This window comes from Rhinolophus sinicus, chromosome 18 (assembly GCF_057876585.1).
Source record: "Rhinolophus sinicus isolate RSI-liver-muscle chromosome 18, RSI-T2T, whole genome shotgun sequence".
Lineage (NCBI taxonomy): Eukaryota > Metazoa > Chordata > Mammalia > Chiroptera > Rhinolophidae > Rhinolophus > Rhinolophus sinicus.
The window spans coordinates 12361390-12380225 of NC_142518.1; the positions used below are offsets into that span (position 1 = coordinate 12361390).

The 18836-nt window shown below is 42.1% G+C and overlaps 2 protein-coding genes across 28 annotated transcripts in view; one reads left to right on the top strand and one right to left on the bottom strand.

Annotated features, from left to right (window-relative positions):
* LOC109460239 (uncharacterized) overlaps positions 1-18836 on the top strand; it is a 259735-nt gene that overhangs the window by 49090 nt on the left and 191809 nt on the right. For all 18 annotated transcript variants that reach the window (XR_016020010.1, XR_016020011.1, XR_016020013.1 and 15 more), the window contains exon 2: positions 4138-4258. The gene's annotated coding sequence lies outside the window, so the exon portion shown is untranslated. The remainder of the gene's footprint in view (positions 1-4137; positions 4259-18836) is intronic.
* ADGRG2 (adhesion G protein-coupled receptor G2) overlaps positions 1-18836 on the bottom strand; it is a 103157-nt gene that overhangs the window by 44564 nt on the left and 39757 nt on the right. The window lies entirely within an intron of this gene.

The following is an 18836-nucleotide window of genomic DNA, read 5'->3' on the forward strand; positions in this document are numbered from 1 at the left end:
TCATATGCATTCTTCTCACTGTAATATGAGGCTGTTGAAAGGATTAAAGAGAGACTATGTATGTGTAATAATAGCGAAAAGTGATTCCTGTGATCCACGCTTAATGTACTAAGGGCATCATACACATTTTGTTATTTAAGCAGCCAACAATTCTATGAGACACGTGAATTTATTAGCATCCGTCCTTTTTAGTGCTTGAGCAACTGAGGCTGGGAAAGGTTTATTGACTTGTTCAAGGCCTCACCAGCAATTCATAGTACAGCTGGGATTTGAACCCAGGCAGTCTGACTTCAGAGCCTACCCTCTGAGCCTCTATCCTACCCTGCTTCCAATGACAAACTCTGCAGACCATAAACTAGTATATCAATGCAGGGTATTGTTATTAATATTCTCTAATCTCTCTCCTCTTTCCCTTCTTCCCATGCCCACTGCCCCCTTCTTTTTTATTTATTTATTTATTTATTTTTAATTAAATTTATTGGGGTGACAATTGTTAGTAAAATTACATAGATTTCAGGTGTACAATTCTGCACTGCCCCCTTCTAAGCCCTTATATGTGAGTGAAATATTAGAACACTGGAATCTTTTAATTGGAAGGGATCTTCACGTTCTTTGCCTCTAACTTCTCCCCCAATGCAGTAAGCCATCGACCAAATGCACACCACTGACTCACAATCCCAATTCAGTTCCCAAACAAGTTCTATCTTGCCTACACAGTGGGAATCACACTGAAGTTTCTGAAAGTCTGAAATATTAATCAACATTTATAAATCAGGAGAGTTCCAAATAAATTTCAAATTTTCACCCTCCCGAAATCAGAAGTTTTAGAAAATGACCCCTTTATGTCAGCTCTCTGGCCCTCTGAAGCATGCCCTAGCTGCAGAAACCGATGGCGATGGCTCTCTCCTCTTTATATCTTAAAGTTTATTCACTGACTACACCATTCACGTGGCATTTAGACATATACTGTTGGGTACTGTTATTTAACTTTTCCACTGTATGTCTTATTTTCCCAACTAGATGCTAAGCTGCTTGATACTTTATTTATTATCTGACGGGACTCTAGTCCAGTGCCTTGTATCTGGTAGATGTTCAAAAACATTTTTGGATTGACTGATGACATCGTTAAGGAGTCTCTGTCAGTCAGGAACCCATGACAGGTAGTTCAAGAGAAGGAATTTAATCCAAATATTGCAAGGGGTCAGGTCCCTGTGATACAAAGCAGACCAGGGGAAAGATAGGGAAAGGATCTGACAGCAACGAGGCAGAGTCCATGAAGGAACGACTTGAGAATACTTCTTGGATGGCTATTAATCAGAATCTGAGGTTTGGAGTAGTACTAACTATCAATCACGGTAGATATATTGCCTAACAGATCTTACAAATGTGTGCTAAAATGGCCTTTCGAGTACAGATCGCACACAACATAAAACAATTCATCAGTGATCTCACTAATGTACCCTTTATTGACTCTCCTTCTTTTCCTAATGCCCTCTCAATGCTCCTTCTCTCTGGATTCCCGGGATCACCTCCCAAACAAACTACCTGCACCCAAGTCATGCAAAGTCATGTCTGGGTATTTCTGAAGTTTTTATTTTTCTCCCCACTATTTGATACTTAAAATGTGAGCAGGCTGGTTGTCTTAAACCTGTGACCCTGGTAATAGTAATGAATATTTATTTCCAACACATTCACCCTCAAGTTGGATGGGAAAGATAAAGGCTTTATCTTTTAGGAGTGGATCTAAAAGGATATGACTAGTCCCCTTGCATGAATATTTTGCATCCAACTGAAACTTGTAATCTGGTAGCAGTCCTTCTCTGGATTGAATTGCTCTTCCATAGAGAGATGATTCAAAACAAGGCATGATGCCTAGGCACTCTTATATGGGAACCCCAAACAAAACTACTGTTCTGTTATTATATTGGCCCTTTAGTGCTTGAGGCAACAGACACTCTTCCAAGACTGTATTGTTAGATTTTACTACATAACCAACAAAATGAGTGAAAACATTTCTACTTTGGCACAGCCGAAATATGTTTACTTCAGCTGTGACCATCTCACGTCATACTGCTCAATAAATACTCTGATATAACGTTTTTATTAACTGATTAATAATGATATCATTAAAGAAAACTTCAGCTCCTAGATGATGGAACTTCCCAAAGTGCAAACAATCGGCAATTCTAGGTGGGCCTTGGCCAACATGGGAAGAGTGTCAGATGTGTTATCCTCCAGCCCCTGGTTCTTGCTCTTCTCCCACCCTCACACAATACCACCCACCTGTCCCCTTGCCCTTTACCCCCCCAGAACTGATCTTGGCTCTCTCAGGGGTTTATGGCCCATCCCTTCCCCAAGGGTCTAGGAGATGCATTTGGGAGTGTCCCTAAAGTCCCTGAAATAGAATGCAAATTTCTGTGTATGTTCATATGCATTTTTTTTCTGGAAAGAGTAAAGTCCCCAAAGGGAGTCTGTTTTTAACTAATAAGCATTTATATAGCATTACTATGATGAGGCACTTCACAAATATGAACTCATTTGGTCCTGATAACAATAATACAGGCAAGTTGCCTCCACTGTACAGACAGGGGCAGAAACTGAGGCACAGGGAGGTCAGGGAATGTGCACAGCATCACAAGTAAAAGGTCAGAACTAGGATCTGAGCATAGGCTCTCCAACCCAACACTCCCCTGAGCTGCTGCTTATCTTGGGCTGTGGTCTAAAAAATCGAAGAGCCTCTGACCTACTGGCTGTCCACCCTGCTCTGCCAGGAGGGATGTGTACTTTGGAAAGGATGAGAGCCTTGAAATGAACTATTTCTGACAGGTGGGGATATTGGGGCCTCATCCCCCCTTCCTGGGGCTCCTGAAGTTAGACAATTAGACTGGAATCTAGACTGCTGGTCATGGCCAGTGCAGATAACGGAGTATTTTAGTTGTGCTTTCCATTTAAAAATGCTAGCCATGATTTGTCTACTTCTGAAGGCTGGTAGCTTCTGGAGCTATTTCAGTGTGATATGTAAATGTTGCTTAGTGCTTCAGGGGCGGGCTGGAGTAAGGCAGACCGGCCTTTATTGAACACTTACTACACTGGTGTTATATCCATGCTTCTCCTTGGAATCTCCCCACATTCCCGTGAAACCTGAGGCCCTCTACCCAGACCTCATGTCCCCCCGCCTCCCCTCACTCAGCCACACTGGCCTCCTTGCTGTTCCTCCCACACCCTGGGCATATTCCCATCTCAGGGCCTTTGCCCTGCTCCTGCCTCTGCCGAGAACAGTTTTCCTCCAGAGAGCCCCTTGGTTTGTCCTGGCGTTTCCTTTGAATGTCACCTTCTCTAGGAGGCAGATCCAGACCACTCTATTTAAAGTTAACAACACTTTCACCCTTAGCCTGACCCTTTCCATCCCCTTATTCACAGCAGTCCTTGCCATCTGATGAGTGTGTATATAATTATGTACGTGTGAACACACATGCACAAACACAGCCCTAAGAGTGGATGTCTCCTAACACTTGGTGCCCTAGACTCCTCGCTTGCCTCATCCGGGTCCCAGTCCTCTGTGATATATAAGATTATTTTTTACCTCCACACACTGATTTTCACCCCCGTGGGGGCTGTATCGCCCCCGTGAGAGAATGCATGCTCTAGGGTTACCTCTGTTTCCTCACAAAGAGCTACAGCTTAAGGAAAGCAGCTTGTACTTGGGGGCCCCGCCTCCCCGGTCACCACTAGTGTCTAGGCTGATTCTGCTGGTAGTTGACAAGTTCTTTCACACCAAAGCACCTGTAATTTCTGGGTTAGCCAGAGTTTCTTATAGAGTTTTAAGTGCAGAAGCACCTGGAAATGTGGGGGTGGGGGCACTAGTGGGTCGGGTACGGAGTTTCCAGTGTACCTGTGCCACTCTTTGCCAGCTCATAATCGAGCAGTAACCCCTTGGCATCTTAGTTTAGGTTCTCTGGGGGCAAAGAGCCTAAGAGAAGGACTTGGATGTCAAATGGATTCCTCATTCTCCCCTCTCCCCAGCTCCTGGCACAGAACTATACATACACACATATATACACATATATACGCATATGTATATATATATATATGTATATATATAAATACAAATATATATATTTGTATTTTTTTATATAGCTATGAAATAAACGAGGAACGTGATCTGAAGTGGGAAGGCCAGAGAGCAGGCAAGACACGATGAGGACCTGAACCCGTGCTTGGGAAGCTGGCATGAAAAGAGAGGTTCGACACTTCTAAGGTAAGAGGGGATTTGGGGAGTCACTGGGATGTCAGGGCGAGGGAGAAGCAGGAGTCAGCCTGCCAATGGTTAACCTATGAAATGCCAATGATCTATGTGATATTGCCCTGAATCCCGCAAGTGACGTAGGAAGGTTAACCTACACTGTGAAACGCAGGCAGCCTAGTTCCAAATCCATCACTTTTTAAACATTTCGTACAACTTTTGTGATCTACCACTACGTAACTGTGGATCACTTACATCAGCCACCTGGCACTTCAGTTTTCCATCTGGAAAACAGGAATGAAGATCATACTTCATAGGTACTACTGTGGCCAGTATTGAGAAGAATACACAGTAAATACTGCACGTCAGCAATTAATGCAATGATGCTCTCTCATTGCATTTTCCTCATTTTTCCTAGTGACTTTTCTAAAAATGGTTTCTCTCTTCCATCAAGCAAGACTTCCACTTCAGTTTCTTTTATCTTTATATTTTTTGTTTCAAATTGCCCTTGGGATTTTCAAAATGCCCCTGGGATCACTTTGGAAACATGTGAGGAAAGAGGCAGAAGTCAAAGGGTTTCAGAAATGGTGACCATAACTTATGTTTCCTAATTTCTTACACAAAGTCAAGACTCAGCAAAGTTTCAAGGAAAAATTGGTAGGAACAGCTAATCATGGTGTGATTAGGTCTCCCTAGGGTTTATAGTCTGGCTCCTAAAAATTAACACTAACTTCTTTTCTGATTATAATAATAATAATAATGTGGACTTATGTGGATAAAATTCTAAACAACAGAAAAGTGTAAAGAAAAACTTAAAATGATAATGTTGGCTGGTTGTAAGGATCTGCAAAATATCTTTGAGCCAGTTGCAGAACAGAAACAATTAAGTACAATCTTGGGAGATGTTAGTATCATGTTTTATTTAGAAGTGTTAACAGATATAAAACTGAGTTCATTAGCTTTCAAGTACGTGTGATGGCTTTGTAATGTAGCATCACAGCTAGGCTGAGCTATGTTTTCCAGAATTCCCTTTTCTATATGTTTTCCAATAGTGCAGAACACAAGAGAGCTTCTTGTGAGAGATTTGGGCGGAAGTGGAGCAGCAGCCATTTTGTAGCTCCCACACATTGGTGATTATCAGCTGTCTAACCTCATTAATATGAGGGAGCTGCCAGCTGGCAACTGCTCCACCTTCCTCTGGATCCGCCTTTGGCTTTTCCGACACCTGAGCCAGGTATGTATTTAATTTTTGTTGAAGGGCTCAGCGTCTGCAGGATATCCACACCAAGGTCATAGGCAATGAGAACTAATGTGGATTTCAGTCTGTTTTGTGACTACAACTCGTGCTTGTGCGTTTCAGCTTGTTCTTGCTTTCTCCCGTCTTATATGCGTCCTCTTCCCTACTTGCCTGCCCATCACAGATGTCAAGTTCTAGCCTCAGATGTGAATACAGCAGCTTTATAGAGACTGCTTAACCAGCTTCTACAGGTGTATAAAGTCAAATACCTGAGACAGATTCCTTGGTGTGTGTATGCACATGCACACTCTGTGTGTGTGTGTGTGTGTGTGTGTGTGTCCTTAGTGATTCCCCTTCTCTGATTGAACCCTGACTTATACAAGTATGTAATTTGAAATAGAAAAGTTCTAAAGCAATTAGAACAAATAGTCTATAGCTGCACTGTTCAATATAATAGCCACTAGCCACAAGTGGCTACTTAAATTTAAATTAATTAAAGTTAAATAAAATTTAAAATTCAGTTCCTCCGTCACTTTTCATGTGCTCAACAGCCACATGTGGTTGGTGGCTACTGTGTTGGACAGTACAACTGTCGAACACTTCCATTATCACAAAAATTTCTATTAGACAACGCTGGTCTCTAGTGATAATGGCTAGTATTTACTGAGTTCTTACAATGTGTCAGATGCATTGCAGGCATCTGTTTTACATGCATTAACTCATTTAATCTGCATATAACTCTATGAGAGAGGTACTGCTACTTCACAGATAAGGAAACTGAAGCACAGTGATTAAATACCTTGTTACAGTCAGAGTTACATGCCATGCGGTAAGGGTCCCAGTGGCCTGGGTTGGCACAAAAGAGGTGGGTGGCTCTGGTAGAGGTTCTTGCCCTCAAATGACTCTCTCCTGATTTGACAATGAGCATCTCAGTAGTGACCATACGGACTCTTTCTTAGATTGTATGAATCTGGATTCTTATGTGAGCTCAAGAAACGATGCATATCCCACCCCAACCCACCTTCCAACAGCAGAATGAGATGTACCAACAACCTTGGTGAGAAGGATCATAGTCAGATGTATTAGTTAAGGAAAGGCAAGTTGCTGCAATAAATAAACCCTGAAATCTCAGGGGTTTGAAAAAATAGGATTTTATGTTCCACATGCAAAGTCCAATCAACACCCTAGAGTAGAGTGCAGGGTGGAGCAGAAAGAGGGGCATCTGCTCCATGTAGTCATTCAGGGACCCAGGTTGACAGAGGCACGGCCATCTTCAACATGAAGATTCCAAGTTTGCTCTGGAGAGTAACATTCATCAGGCAAACAGGGAAAGGGAGAGAGCGAGGGGAATTGGGAGATTTCTAATGGCTAGGCCTGGAAGTGGCAAACATTGCTTCTGTCCATATGCGTTGGCCAGAACTCAGTCACATGGCCACTTCTAATTGTAAGGGGGGGTTGCTAGGTAGGTATGTGCTGAGGAAGGAAAAAATAAAAGTTTGGTGAGCAGCCAGCCAGTCTTTGTCACATCAGATTTAATTTGCTGTGGAGTAATTAATACCCACATGGGACAAAATTAATGCTAAAATCACTCTCCAGCCACCATTTTCTCTCTTGTTCATTGTCATGATATTGACAAGGTCAAAAGTCAGAGAATCAGTATGAATCGGAGGAGGAAAAGTCCTTTGCCAGTTTGAGGCTAAATAGGAATGCCCCCTTCTTTGCGACTCACCTCCCCAGCTTTGCTCACAGCTAACATCCATAGCATGGTGTTTTCATGACCCTGGAGAGTAGGACTCCCACGTGATGCACGAGTTCTGTAAACAGCTATAATATATACTAGTAAAACCACTAAGAAAGGCTAGAATTATGTATAGTCATGCTGCATCCTACTTAGTTGGAAAAGTTGTAGTATTTTTGAGTTGTCTTTGTTTCATAGCCATGTAAACCCTAACCTTTGCTGTAGCACTTCTGGGTAGAAGATCCTTAGCAGGCCCCGAGGGCTTTGTAATATTGGTGGCTCTTGTTCTGATGTCTTCTCTTTATAGGTGTTTGGCTTGTCATGAACTTTGAAAGTCTGATCTGGGATTCCTCACTTTCCATAATGTGTATTTCTTGACTTGGTGATCTTCTCCATACGAATAAAATGCCCGTGTCCATTTATTTTCAATGGCTGAATGAGCATGCCTCCTTAACCAAGCTTTAAATGTGAGGAAGAGGCTGGGCTCTTGAGGGAGACCAACTTGGGTTCAAATCCTGGCTCTGCCTTGAGTAAGTTTCTAACATTTCTCTGCTTATATTTCTTCATCTGTAAAATGGGGGTGATTAGTTTGAATGAAATTATATTATATTTATAAAGTATTTTATCACAGTTCCAACAATAAGATGTAATGATTATGAATTCAGACTATATGACTTTGTTTCCTTAGATAAAGTTTACCTTTATGTATAAACTGTTTTTTTTCTTGATGCAAGCAATGTGATATCAGTAATTTGTAGAGGGACATTTAAAAAATCATGATGATGGTTACTTTCCAAGATTTGCATGTATGTGATTTCCATTCTAACTATAAAACATTCTTATGTAGTCACTAATGCTTGATTAGTGAGCATATCTATTACAACACTGTGTTTGTCTAATTCAAGTTTCCATAGCTTAGGACCATAGGAAGGCATCTTCTAGAAAGACCATGGGGTTCCATCCTTCGCCTTACACATCAGGAAACTGAAGTTGATAGAAATCCATTTCAGAGGTGAAGGAGACTTGAAGATGACCTAGTATAATATTGTAAATCTAGAAAACTGGCAGAGATAGTCACCTTGACACTATTTCATTATTTCAAAAATTGTCTTTTTACCCACAATAAGCAGCATAAGAAAATTAGAATGTGATGTTTGCTTTGTTTGAAATTATATCTATACTGGTTTTCTACTGCTGATCACAAACACTGGATACAGTTAGATATGTCTTTGCTCAACACATAAATGGGAGGAAATTTTTACTTAAATAAGTCCTTTGTAAGATAGTATCTTTTGGGACTTGGCGTTCACCAGAAGAAAAGAATTACAAAATGGGCCATAGGTAGGGAAAAGACTAGATACCAAACTAGTTCAGCCCCCTCAGTCTGCATGTGAGGAAACAAGCTCAGAAACATGAAGAGATTTGCCCAGAGTTTGTTCATTTATTACAATTTTTGAAGGCCTACTGTATGCTGGGCACTGGGTTATAGCAGGTAATAAAACAAAGCCCCCGGCCTCAAATAGAGTTTACATTCTAGTGATATTACGCAACTCACTTGAAAGTTTTAAAATTCTTTGAAAATATCCTATAACTGAAAATTCTTCACTAATTCAAAATCATGCCTATACACCAAAACCCAGAATTTGTTCGACTTTACTGTGAATCTAAATCAGTGTAATAACAAATCATATTTTCTGTTAGGAGCAAGGCAAAAAAGGCTATACAGTTGAAACACAACATAGCTATGTCTTCACTTCTTGTTTATTCAATTAATCAGGTAATTATAAGCAATTCTAATTTTATTCACCAAAGCAAGACCATTGCCCATTTTATATTTTTTATTTCTTTCTTCTTGAAAGTAACAAAATTCTACACATATGAAATACTATAGCAATAAGAGGGTAACTTTTACTTTATGCTGTGTGCATCCGTGAAAGGAAAGAAGAGGAAAGGATATAGGTCAAACAGGGCACCGATGTTAAAAAACTGACACAGTTGCCACAGACATCATTACAAAAACATCCTCAATTTATCTTGATTTTTTTACAGCACTGTGATCTTATGAACCTAAGATTTTTTGGCAAGATCAATGTGTTTCTTGTTATTTCCTTAAAGTAAAGATGTACCCACATCAAGGTACATTTCAACAGTGTGTTCTCTTGGAAAATCAACTTACTCCCTAATAGATTAAATCAGTGGAGATACTGCTTTTATTCCCCAGATCTCTCTTAATCTTTACCCAGTCCTTTGGGGGTATGAATCCATCTCGGGATGAATGAATATGGCAAAGTTTCTGTCAGAGTCATGTAAAAGCCTTTTTCAACTGCTTCAGGGACTAAACTCTGAGGAAGTAGTTAAGGACACAAGTTCTAGAATCCTACCACCTCCACTTTCCAGCTGAGTGAACTTGGAAGTGACTCAAACTGTTCAAGCCTCAGTTCCGTCATCTAGAAAATGAGCACCTGATTGTAGTTATTGTCATGATTCACTAAAGTAACATGAAGTATTTATAACAATGTGACACATAGTAAACCTTTACAAAGTTAACTCTTACATGTAGAATACTTTCAGGGGCAAGTCACAGAACACCCAAGTAAAAGTGCCGTAAACATTAAGGACATTCATTTAGCCCACTTAACAAGAAATTTGAAAGCAGACAGTTCTAAGGTTGGTCCTGATAGCAACGAGGACCCAGGTCTTTTGTCTTTCTGTTCTTTCATCCTCAGAGTGCTGTTAATTCAGGGACTCAACATTTTCAAAAACTCAGGTTATCCCCATTTTCCACTCGGACTTGCCAGCTCCTCTCAAAGATGGCTACCATTGTTTCAGGCATCAAATCCAGACCTAAAAGCGTCCAGATACAGCACTAGCCAATAGAACTTTCTGCAGCGATGGAAATAGTCTACAGCTGCACTGTCCAGTATGGCAAGCACTAGCCCCATGGGACTGTTGAGCACTTGAAATATAGATAATGTGACCGAGGAACCGAAGTTTTAATTTCGTTTAATTTTAATTAATTTAAATTTGCATAGCTACATGTGCCTAGTGGCTATCATCTTGGACAGTGTGGGTCCAGAGGAAGGAGAGGAACTGCTTTTCTTTAAGTCTCGTCTTAAGAATGGGGAAATTTTTTCCTAGAAGTCCCCCAGCAGATTTTCCCTATTGTCTTATTGGTCAAAAGTGGGTCATGTGCCCACTCCTAAATCAAACACTGGCAAGGAATAGCATTTCCACGGTTGGCTTAGAATTATCAGGATTTACTCCTGTGTTGTGTGGAAAGGGGTGAGCACCCTTGGTGAAGCCAGGGCTTATTCAGCAAGAGAAAAGCAAGGAATGGCTGTCATATAAATGACCAGTAGTATATGCTGTACCACTTCTGCTCCATCTAGATCAAGGGTCTATAAACTACAGTCCAACCCACCAACTGTGTTTGTAAATAAAGTTTTATTGGTGCAAAGTCTTGCCTATTCACTTACATGTTGCCTATGGCTGCTTTCAAGCTACTCTGGCAAAGTTGAGAGGTTGCCACAGAGACCATATGGTCCACAAAGCCAAACATATTTATTATCTGGCTCTTTACAGAAAAGTTTTGCCAACCCCCGATCTAGAAGGCCATTCCTTATGGTTAAAGTCACCATTGTTGAAGACCTTGGCTAAAAGCAAGCACTTCGAGCAGGCTGGTGTAGAGGAGAAAGTTCTGGAGAGCAGCTTTCAGGACCTTGATACTCTTTCTTGCTGGGTAACCAAGAAAGTTACTCCATTGTTTTGACCTTCCGTCTTCTCATCAGCAAAGTGGAGATACTACGGCCATCTCCGCCTACCTCAGGGGGCCATGGTGAGACACGTATGCTAAGGTGCTTGGTAAACCAGGCCAGCTAAGTCATGTCCCGCTGAGCTGTTGCTGCGGCTGCTAAAGTGCAGTACTACAAGCTGTTGCTACTGGATCCTACCAAGAGACACTGGGACCTTTCCACAAAGAGCCAGGCAAAGAGAGCACTGGCGACTGGGAGATTTCCCAGCCAGCAAAAGCCACTTCTGGAGTTTTTATCAGTTTAGAAATTAAGAGATTCCTTGGCTTCATTGGAATTTTAGGAGCCTCTGAAATTGCCTCACCTAAAAAAATGCTGTTTGAAAAACTATGACAAATTTTAAGTTGTTTCCTGTTTCACATTAGGAACTTTGACTAGGAGAACAGCCTTAAAATGGGACTGCAAAGATGAGGGGTTCTCAGTTTGAAGCAGACCCCAAGGATCCCTGGGATCCTGGGACAATGAATTAAGAACCTGAAGACTGTCCCTACTGGGGAATTGAACTCACAGAGTGTCAAAGTGTGACGACATCTTACCAGGCAATCAGCTGAGCCTCCTTATCACGTGGAGGAAAGGAAAGGAGACACATAATTCTAGCCAACATGCAGCCACCTCACTGAAGCCGATGCCACAGTTCAGAAGAGCAATGCATGTTGTATCAGAACTCAGTGGGTTCAGATGAGGATACCGCCAGTGATGCAAGCTGAGGGGAGAGGCCCACTTTATTGAGCACTTACTATGTGCTAGACACTGTGGAGGATACACAGAGGAAAGACATGTCATTCTTACCCTCACGGACCTGACTAGATATTTCTTCATGCCTGAAAAGATAAAACCAGAGGAGGAGCAGAATTCAGGCTATGATGATGACCTTCCACAATTCCCAGCTGAGTGTCCTGACACATCGGAAGTGTTCAATATGTATTCATTTTAGAATTAGTTTAAAATTGATAGACATAATGTAGAGGTACAAACAACAGCAGCAATAAACAAACAAATCAATCCCTCAGCTTCCTTTGATGTGTAGGATGGTTCCATCTTGTTTTGGAATCTCCATCCCAGACATACAGGAAAAGGATCCTTAAACCTGACGATTTAAAATAGCTCTTTCTATTGCTCTAAAATAGTCTCTAGTTAACTCAGTGTCTTTTGGGTAAATGGACAATCTTTGTTTTCCCTCCTCTTCCTTCTGGTAGTCAGGTGACTTCCGGGTTGAGAATGGGGTGCTGGTGTCCTTCTGGCAGCAGGGAGAAGGGGCCTGAACCTGTGAGCTCATGCTATGCTGAACCCTGGCTTCTCAATGGCCTCTCCCGAGATCTCCCTTACCCTGCAGGGTTCCTGCGTGTCCAGCTGGCGTCAACTTCTGAAGGCTTTGTTCAATGGACCTCATGGTCTATTCTCTCAGAATCCCACCATGGCCTGGGGGTCCCTCTCTTCCTCACCCAGGTCCCCTTAGCTTTCACTGCTGAGTGTGTGTCACATCCTCCACCTGGCCATTTGTCTAAGTTGTACACACCATCATCTTTGCAGCTCTGTCCCCGTCTCGGGCTCTCAACACTGCTACCCACTAGGAACATGAGGGCAATTTTGAGTTTCTAACCCTGCCACACAAGAGACGAGAAAGACCTAGAGAGGACACCATTTCCAGCCTTCTCTCTGCCTAAATACACTGCGCCGCCGTTGCTCATCTCTACCATTGTCTTATGTTGATGTACAGACCCCTGTGAGGAGTTCTCATCAGTTCTAAGTGGAAAGTGAGACACAAATGTCCTCTGCTTTCAGTGCCCCCCTCAACCTATCTAGAGTCTCTGTCATTCCTTGTCAGCACTTCTACCTGCTAGGGAAAGAGGGCCCAACTGAAGTGACATCATGCCTGTGTGTGGGGAGTGAGATTTTGTGGGGTTGTGAGATTGGCTGAGGATCAGATCGACATATGGTATTTATAATCACATTCTTACAGAGAGGGACTTGAGAGAGAAGGGGCTCAGCACTGGCTTTGGTATTAGACGACAAAGTCAAACAAGACGGGTGCCCTGTCGCCAGGTGGGCGGGGGTTGGGGTGATGGATGAAAAAAATGAAAGGGATTCAGAAGTACAAATTGGCAGTTATAAAAATAGTCATGGGGATGTAAAGTACCGCATAGGGAATATAGTCAATGATATGGTAATAACTATGCGTGGCATCAGATGGGCACTACACTTATTGGGGTGATCACTTCGTAAGTTATATAAATGCCTAGTTTCATGCTGTACAGCTGAAATGAATATAATATTGTATGTCAACTGTAATTGGAAAATAAATAAATTTTTTAAAAAAAGACAGGTGCCCTGCCTTTCGGGAGCATATAGTACCTCCTGTAGCTCTAACATGTGCCACCCAAGGAAGAATCAAGACTTGGATGGACAAAGAATGAGAGGGTAAGAGGAAACAAGACAGAGAGGCCTTAGAGAAGGGGAATTATAGAGGAATCTGTCACTGGAAATGCCTGCAGCACAGAAAGATCTAGGCCCAGCCCAGAGAAAGAGTAAGTTGGGGATTATAGCTCATGAGATCACCAAACTGGCTCAAATGTGTAATTGTTTCCAAATGGGGAAGACAGCTCTGCAAGAATGAAATTATAACCATCTTCCACTATTATTATGTCATCTCACCCTCTGGAAAATAGTTGTACCTAAAAGAAGACCTCCTTCAAAGAGAAAAAAAAGGGGGGAGTAAAAGAAAAAAGGCATTGGCACTGCCCAGGAAAGCTAGAAGCTAGAGGTAAATATAGTTACCTGCCTATTTGGGCTTCTGGTAAAGCAAGAATGGCTCCTTCAAACATCACCAGAACACACAACTGAAAGTTTTAAGGCCTAAGGATTCTCTCTGTTGGCCTGTGGCCTAACAAGAGAGTGTCAGACCTACCTCTCCTTGTTGTCAAGAGCTACTGAGTCATCTCTCAGGCGTCCAGAGTAAAGCTACTGTGTTCGCAGCCCAGATTCCCCAGAGCCAAGGGGAATGGCTGCTGTCCTGTGGCTTCCCCAGGCTCCCTGTCCATCTTCTCCTCGCACCTCAGTGACATGTCCACTCAGTCTTCTGACACTTACTGAGCAGCCTGGTATCGTATGAACAGCACAGGCTATAGATTCCAGTGGGGGAATCCTCCGAGCTGTGTGACTCTGGGCAAATGACTTCATGTCTTCAATGCTCAGTTTCTTCATCTGCAAACTGAGACTAAAAATATCTACCATGAAGAGTTTTGGTGAGGATTAAATGAGATGATGACATGAAGCCCCTAAAAGGGCCCGGCGCAGAGCAGGCCCTCAGTACTCATTAATGTTACTCCCATTCATTTCCCACCCACCTTGCCAAACCCCATTTTCCCTTCTCACCTGGCGCTGACAATGCACTGAAAGGACTCATGATGCAAAGGAACTGTAATGATAGGCTACAACGTGCCAGGTATAAAAAGATATAAAGGGGCACTGGGGAGAGAGAGTGGATTCTTCTGAAGAGGTCAGGGCAGCTTTTATAGAGGTAGTAATATTTGGCTCGACCGTGGAAGATGAGTGTGTTTCCAATGGGGCTGACTCCCAGAAGCAGAAGGAGGGAGTGGGGAAGTGAGATAGGGAAGGGAGTAAAGCCAACAATGGGTATATTCATGGGCGCGTTACTGCTATGGGCAACTGGAGCACACCTCAGCTTGTCCCACCCAGGGGCGAGGAAGCTGGCATAGGTAAACAGCCACTCGCATCCCTCACTCTTTTGGGGTGTGAGCTCCCTGGCACTTCTGGCTTGTTCTGTGCACAGGCCAAGCGTGGTCCCTTGGGCACAGATCATTCTTAGTCAGAGACATGGGAGCCATCAGTCTGCACAGGATTTTTCTGCAGGTGACTGCTGAGGTCGGCCAAGGGATACAGCCAAGGGCACCTATAGTATCTGCTACAGGTGGCTTAGCAATTAACTAGACTAATCCACAGAGTTGGCCAAAGGCTGTACGTTAGAGTCCTACAGCAATGCCTCACACTCTAGGATTTAGTTACAGTTTGTATTGTTCTCATGTGTCATAAACACGTCCCTCCAACTGGATAGAAATTCCCTGGAGTCAGAGATGGTGTTCTGTCAGCAGCCAGTAACACTAGGCGCACAGCAGGCACTCATTACTGCACAACGGATTATCTGGTGTAGAAGCAGCAGGTCAGTCCCCTTGGCCTTCATCTACAACCAGACCTAAGCCATCTGAACTGAAGAGAAGGTGCCTCCGTCCAAAGCTGTTCAGGGCGAGTGTGCCTAGCAGTCGTCCGGGTGACCCAGTCTAACATTCAGTGGTTCTCACAGTTGTGGATTCCACCTTCATTTTTAATCTACAGGTGCACAACCCCCAAGCAATGGAGCCCAGCCTAGCAGAGAGGTTAGGAATGCCAAAAGACAGGCTAGTGTAGTACTGAAACACACAAACTTTGGGTCAGGTGGCCTGAGTTTGAATTGTAGCTCGGCAACAGAAATGTTGAACCCAGGGCAAGTCGCTTACCTTTGCTGTGCCTCAATTTCCTCATCTGTAAAATGGAGCTAACAATAGTGCCTACTTCAAAGGGTTATTGCGTGAGCTTTAAATGAGTTAGTCTTTTATAAGGGCTCAGAACAGAGGCTGGCACATGGTAAGTGCTATCAAGGTGGTTATTAAATAACATGAATACTCTTAGTGGGAGTTCTAAAAGACAATAATGAATTTCTTCCTATTTAGCCCTTTCCAGATCCCAAAACACTTCATTTAGAAAAACTTTTACATATACAATGCTATATGCTAATTATGTCAATAAAGCCGGAAAACAAGAAAAAGAAAAATCTTTGCCTTCATGGAGTTGTTTTTTTTTTTAAAAAAAACACACCTATATTGAGCCTTACAAGAGCACATTGAGGGAGCTCATGATTACACCCATTTTGAAGATGAGGAAATAGAAATAGAGGCTGATGTTGGTCTAGTGGCAAATCAAGATCATATAAATAGCAGGTGGCAGGCATGGGGAGGGCTCTAACCCCAGGTCTTACCCTCTTTCTACTGTATCATGCTGTCAGCAGTCATGTTTTAGCCAATTCTTTACGACAGTGGTTCTCTACTTTGGGTATGCATCCATCAGTATCCCCCGCAGGGCTGATTGAAACAGACGACTGGGCCCCGGCCTCAGAGTTTCCAATTCAGCAGATCTAGGGTGGGTCTGAGAATCTTCACTTCTAAAAAGCTCCCAGACGATGCTGATGCTACTTGTGTGGGGCCACATTGAGAAGCACTGCTTTCAGAAATCAACTCATTAGAGAGTCAGAGCAAGAAATACAGTCAATGTCCTTAAGTACCCACTTAGGTTTTCCCTACTCAGGTTTACTTCAGAGCTCTGCGTTTTCTGGTGTACCTGTCCCATTTCATCATTTAAAAATATCCTTTCTCAGAAAGACTTATTTATGCTAAGCAGCTTTCACTTTGATGATTTTTTTTCCCTTGTGTTCCACTTTCCTTCCTCGTCTACCACTGTTGTGGAAAAAGCACTGAAACGTGAGACCAACGATCTAATATCTATTGTGGCTCCATCACTTCCTAACCAATGATGTCCCTGGGGACATTTACTCATCAGTAAAGTGGGGACACTCAATTTTTTCCCTGCCAATCCCAGAGTGAGATGATGTGTGTGAGCATGAATGTCACATGACCACAACAGAATTTGTGTCCCATAATATATAGCTGGAGGAGTTTGCTCTCCCTACTTAGGTCTTCTGCCAATTTTGTAGGCAGTGGTTCTCAAAGGGTGGTCTCCGAACCAGTCACACCAACACCGTCTGGGAGCTTGTTAGAAATGTCAGTTCTCAGGTCCCACCCCAGACCTACTAAATCAGAAACTCTGGGAGAAGGTCCCAGAAATCTGTGTTTTAACAAATCCTTTAGGTGATTCTGACACACCCAAGTTGGAGAACTCTGGTTTTGTGGTTACGAGCACAAAACTCAGAGTTGGGTACAAATCCCAGCTCACTACTTCTTTGAGCAAGTTATCTCTCTGAGCCTCAGTTTCTTGATCTGAGAAATTGGGCTAAGACTAGGATCTTCCTTCCCTTCATAGATTTGGTTCAGAAGCTTAAGAAAGTGGATGTATGCAAAGCACAAAGGGACCCGGCACATTGTAAGCAATCAGTACACATTTAGCTCTTACCATTTTTTTGGTCAACTATCATGGCTTCTTGAGAATAGACCCCAATGCCTACTTTTTGAAGGATTGTTGATTGTGTTTTAGCTTGTTGGGAAGTTTTCCATTTATTTTGTGTGCATGTATGTGTGTGAGTGTGTATTGTGTGTGTGTTTTGTTTATGTTATTGTTGTTTGCTCCTGGTAGATATTTGCTTTATTCAACGAAGATTCCTTGGTCTTGCCACTGTCTTCTGAATAAGAAAGGTATTTCTTTGTGTCCCTAATAATGTCTTCTTAAATAACATTCCTAATGAGGATTCTTTACATTTGCATAGCACTGTATTCTTTTGTCAGTTGTACCCACAGATACGGCAGCCCCAGGATTTCTAGCCTTTTTACTGCCTTCCTGAGATACCTTTTCTCCTTGTTTCATAAACTTCTAAAGATCATCTTTTCCAAAAACCATGCAGCTTTGTTTGGCTGATTCTCTACCTCGCTTAAATTTCCATTCAGAAGGGTGTCTTCAAGTAGATACTTTTAAAAACAAATAAATACCAGAAATAGGCCAACTGATGTTTGACAAAGGTGCCAAGACCACTTAATGGGGAAAGGAGAGTCTTTTCAAGGAATGGTGCTGGGAAAACTGGATGTCCACATGGAAAAAAAATGAAGTTGGACCCTTAACTTATACCATATACAAAAATGAACTCAAAAGAGATGAAAGGTCCTAAACATACGAGCTAAAACTATAAAACTCTCAGAAGAAAACATAGAGGGAAATCTTTATGACATTGGATTTGGCAATGATTTCTTAGATATGACAGCAAAAGCAGGCAACAAAGTAAACATAGATAAATTGGGATTCATCAAAATTAAAAACTTTTGTGCACCAAAGGACACAATTATTAAGAGAGTGAAAAGACAACCTACAGAATGGGAGAAAAATATTTGCAAATCACATTATCTGATAAAGGTTTAATATCCAGAGTATATAACAAACTCCTATAACTCAAAAATGGGCCAAAGATTTGAACAGACATTTCTCCAAAGAAGATATGCAAATGGCTAATAAGCATAATCACTAATCATTAAGGAAATGCAATTCAAAACCACAATGAGATACCTTTTCACACCCATTATCAAAACAACAGACAATAACAAATTTTGGTGAGGATATAAAGCAACTGGAATCCTTGTGCCTTGCTGGTAGGAATGTCAAATGGTGCAGCCACTGTGGGAAACAGTTTGTCAGATTCTCAAAAAGTGAAGCAGAACTACCATATGACTCAACAATTCCACTCCTAGGTATATAAACCCAAAAGAATTGAAAGCAGGGACTCAAACAGATACTTGTACACCAGTGATCACAGCATTATTTACAGTAGCCAGAAGGTGGAAATAACCCAAATGTCCATCAACAATGAATGGATACACAAAACGTGGAGTATTATTCAGCCTTAAAAAGGAATGAAATTCTGATACATGCTGCAACATGAATAAGCCTCAGAAACATTATGCTAAGTGAAATAAGTCAGACACAAAAGAAAGAATATTGTATGATTCCACTTATAGGAGGTGCCTAGAATGGCACATTTATAGCGACAGAAGGACGGAGGTTAACAGGGACTGTTGGGATGGGAGTTATTGTTTAACGGGT